The sequence below is a fragment of the Callithrix jacchus genome, chromosome 7, assembly GCF_049354715.1.
Source record: "Callithrix jacchus isolate 240 chromosome 7, calJac240_pri, whole genome shotgun sequence".
In the NCBI taxonomy this organism is placed as follows: domain Eukaryota; kingdom Metazoa; phylum Chordata; class Mammalia; order Primates; family Cebidae; genus Callithrix; species Callithrix jacchus.
The window spans coordinates 142,366,741-142,371,625 of NC_133508.1; the positions used below are offsets into that span (position 1 = coordinate 142,366,741).

The 4,885-nt window shown below is 35.9% G+C and overlaps 1 protein-coding gene across 1 annotated transcript in view; it reads right to left on the reverse strand.

Moving 5' to 3' along the window:
• Positions 1–4,885, reverse strand: part of LOC100394153 (pancreatic alpha-amylase) — a 32,458-nt gene that overhangs the window by 21,445 nt on the left and 6,128 nt on the right. The window lies entirely within an intron of this gene.

Genomic DNA, 4,885 nt, shown 5'->3' on the forward strand with positions numbered 1-4,885 from the left:
AAGAGCTAGACATAGGGAATAAAATATGGACTTCCAACAAGTACCTACCTCGAGGTTGATATAGGATGATACATGCCAACTCTTCTAGAGAATTTAAAATGTCATCTGCCCATAGTGGGAGCAATATAAATATTTGTTAAATACTTTTTAAAAAGTTATATGGAATACAAAGCAATGATTCAGCTGAGCTGAGTTAAGTAGGAAAAGTGTCTTATAAGAGGAAGGAAATTATATGTACTAAAAAATAGAAATGTATAGAGTATTCCAAGAAAGATAAGAATGAGAAAAATATTTGGAAGTATGGTAAACACATTAATCTGATGAGTAGTTTCAGAAATATAGAAACAGAGAAATTCAGAAACAGAGAAATAAGAGTGTAAAGACCTAACACCATAAAAACCCTAGAAGAAAATCTAGCAAAACCATTCAGGACATAGGAGTAGGCAAGGACTTCATGACAAAAACACCAAAAGCATCGGCAACAAAAGCCAAAATAGACAAATGGGACCTAATCAAACTCCACAGCTTCTGCATGGCAAAAGAAACAGTCACTAGAGTGAATCGGCAACCAACAGAATGGGAAAAAATGTTTGCAGTTAACCCATCTGACAAAGGGCTGATATCCAGAATTTACAAAGAACTCAAACAGATTTACAAGAAAAAAACAAACAAGCCCATTCAAAAGTGGGCAAAGGATATAAACAGACACTTTACAAAAGAAGACATACACGAGGCCAACAAACATATGAAAAAATGCTCATCATCACTGGTCATCAGAGAAATGCAAATCAAAACTACATTGAGACACCATCTCACGCCAATTAGAATGGTGATCATTAAACAATCTGGAGACAACAGATGCTGGAGAGGATGTGGAGAAATAGGAACACTTTTACACTGCTGGTGGGAGTGTAAATTAGTTCAACCATTGTGGAAGACAGTGTGGCGATTCCTCAAGGACCTAGAAATAGAAATTCCATTTGACCCAGCAATCCCATTACTGGGTATATATCCAAAGGATTATAATTGTTCTAATATAAGGACACATGCACACGAATGTTCATTGCAGCACTGTTTACAATAGCAAAGACCTGGAATCAACCCAAATGCCCATCAATGCTAGACTGGACAGGGAAAATGTGGCACATATACACCATGGAATATTATGCAGCCATCAAAAACGATGAGTTCGTGTCCTTTGTAGAGACATGGATGAACCTGAAGAACATCATTCTCAGCAAACTGACACAAAAACAGAAAATCAAATACCACATGTTCTCACTCATAGGCAGGTGTTGAACAATGAGAACACATGGACACATGGAGGGGGGCTCTACATGCTGGGATCTGTTGGGAGAAATATGGGAGGGACAGCGGGAGGTGGGGAGTTGGGAGAGATAGCATGGGGAGAAATGCCAGATATAGGTAAAGGGGAGGAAGGCAGCGAATCACACTGCCACGTGTGTACCTATGCAACTATCTTGCATGTTCTTCACATGTACTCCAAAACCTAAAATGCAATAAAAAAATAAAAATAATAATAAAAAGATATTTGGAAAGCTAGTAGAAGGTTTTCTTTGAAACTGAAGGGTTCAGAAACAGCGTCATACAAAAACTTCACACTTAAAGCAGAAATTCCTCATTCCTATGAGGCACACAGATATCTCTCGCTTCTTCTAGATGCCTTTCAGTTTGAGAAGTCCACTACTTTGTATAGCAACTCATTCTATTGTTAAACACCTTTAATATTTAGGTGTACCATTATACTGAGCCACCTTCTTATAATTTCTACTAGTTGGTCTTATTTCTGAAGTTAGGAGTCAGAGGATATTTTTATTTTTTCTATTACCATAATATTTGCACTTTGCTAGGACAACTGCATGCTAAAAACTCTTAATTTTTTTTTCATTTTTCACTATATGACATGATTCTAAGGCCAACACTGATAACCTCCCTAGGGTTATTCTGGGTTTTTACATTAATATTTTTAGCAGTGCCAATCAGAAAAATATATTAAACATCTTGCCAAATTTATTTAAAATATTTGGAAGTATTGTTTTGTACACTCTAATGATAGTTTTTTTGTTTTGTTTTGTTTTGTTTTTGCTGTGTAGAAGCTCTTAGGGTTAATGAGATCCCATTTGTTCATTTTGGCTTTTTCTGCCATTGCTTTTGGTGTTTTAGTCATGAAGTACTTGCCCATGCCTATGTCCTGAATTTGTATTGCCTAAGCATATTCAATAAAATGAAGGAAGACTAGAGTACCAGAGGCTATGGAATTCTCAAGTGAAACTATTAGAACTGAGGTTGGAGATCTAGGTTCATGTCTGATAAAGTGTGATTTTATAGTCTACCATTGAGTAGTTGGAATTATTCTGAGTGCAATAAAAATGTCAGAGTTTTAAGCACTAACATTTTAGTTTGATTTAAATTGTTATGAATATAATTTTGTGGTCTTAGGTAAAATGAAGTAAGAGAGTAAAATAATGGAAGTAGGAGACCAGTTGTAGGGTTGTTTTGGAAGACAGGGAAGAGATAACTGTGACCTAGACGAGGGGATGACAGAGGATACAAAAGAAATGCAATAAATCAAGAGATGTTTTGAAGATATAATTAATAATTAATGCTAAGGTTTATAAGAAGAGATAAAGTTGAGCTAAAGAGAGAGAAATCAGGAAATATCACAGGTTTCTAAGCAGTAAGAAGATAATACAGAGAAAGACTTATGCACGAAAAAAATGAGGGTTTCATATTGGATATCTTAATTAATGTCTATGGAACTTTGAAGTGGTGATAACAAGCAACTGATGGAAATATGAGGCTGAAGTCCAAGTTCTGAGCTGAAGATACCTGGGTGTCCACAGAAAATAGTTGTTTAGAATCCATGAAAATGATTACAATCACCTAGAGGAGAGATGATAGAGAAAGAAGAGAAATAGATAACAATGAGGACTTAGGTGGAACAGAATAAGATGATACAGTTTAAGAACACAAATGAACAAAGCTGAAAAAGAGTAATCAGTGACACCTAAGGAAACAGGAGAGGAGAATTAAACAACCAAAGGAAGATAGGAAGAGAGAGTGACCCACTGTCCTGAATACCGCTATGAAGTAGATTAAGCTGAGAATAGAGAACGATATTGGACTGGTAACATAAATGTCATTGATGATGTTGACAAAAGCAGATTCAGTGAAGTGATCATGGTGAAAACTGGATAGTAAAGAGATGAATAATGAGTGAGGTTGTGGATGTGGAGACAGTGTGATAAAAAGAGAGGTATGATTAGGAAAGGGCTCAAGAAAATGAACAAAGAAATAGACCCAAAAGGATATCTGAGGGCGGTCATTGATATGTTTTGTGGGAATACTGTAATGTATGTAATCTGAGAGGAACCATGCAGAAGAAAGGGAAAAGCTGCTAAATGCAAAGAGGGAGGATAACATGAAAAAAATAAGTCCTCCAAAAGATAAAAATGGAGTGTTATCATTAACATAAGTAGAGAAAAATGGCCTTTCTTAGGATGAGGTGTACTTTCTTCATTGTAAGAGGAGAAAAAAAAGGAAAATGCTAAGGGAAATGCAGGACAGCTCTCCAAGTGGCCTTGGGCCAACCCAGTTCTTTGCCTTCTCTCACTTATGGTTCTTAAGAACCATAGCTGTAGAATGAGCTGGGAATGCAGCATCCTGCGATAAGGCTCAGACTCTGTTACTGTGTCTCTTAGAACAGCATTTCCTTTAGTGCTTAGCCCAGTGTATCACTTGATGCCCAAGTTATAAAACAGGGGGCAGGCTTCTTTCAGGGGTTCCTTAGATGAGGTATAAATAGGGCACAAGAAAATGAGACTTCACCTCCCCCTAGGAAAATTGTCTGAGTGCTGGGAGGCGGGCTCCTCATGAATCCCAGGTTTCTGTGTCTCTTGATGCCTATCTGTAAGCAATAAACATGCTTCATGTATCTTTTTGTGTGTATGTTCTATCTCACTGGACTTATGCAAGTAGTAGAAATTGCAGCCCAAGATGAGTGAGCTGAAGTGGTACCAACGCACAGTGAATCTTCTTTGTGGCAGGGACAGATATATTTATAGAAGAAAAGAAGAGACACTTACGAGTTATGGCCTCTATGTTCTCATTTACACATTAAAAATAAGTGAGAGTTATAAAGAAACCTATGTGAGACCCCCCAATGAATTCCATGTTTAACGTTAAGATGAAGAAGAATGAATAGAGTATTGAGAAGAAAACCCAGACAGCATGGTGTCATGACAGCCCTAAGCAATCATTCCTATTGTAGAATAAGAAAACGAACAAAAAGTCATAAATATCAAGTCAAAGCTGTTAGAAAAAAATATGAAAAAGAAGAAAGAATATAGAGAAAGTAGTGGAAGATTCCAGTGAGCTCAATAGAAAAACTGTAGATTGTATAATTTAGGCTTCTTCTATTTGTTTAACCTTATTAACAGCAAAAGTACTTGCATATTATAAAAAGCACACAACAGGGCCAGCTTTGGATGGAAATCAACATTATACCAGCTATCTCCAACTAACAGATAAAAACACTCTCTGGAAGAATTACAGAATGACAGAAATTAGAGGTCCATAGCTGGGTAAATGATGCTAATGACAACAAACATATTGGTTAAATTGCTTCTATGAGTTCATAGAAACTCCTTTGACAAATAGGTTAAAGTTAATCTTCTAAAGCATAACAACAGGTTGATTTTAATTATCTTATAATTGTTTAATAATTACATGGGATTTTTAATACTATTCTTACTATTCTGAGTTTTTTCTGAGTTTTTCAAATTGATTACTTGTTACAGTTTTTTTTCTAAAAATTAATGAATATAAGAAGTATTATAAATGTAAGAAAAGAAACACACATTGC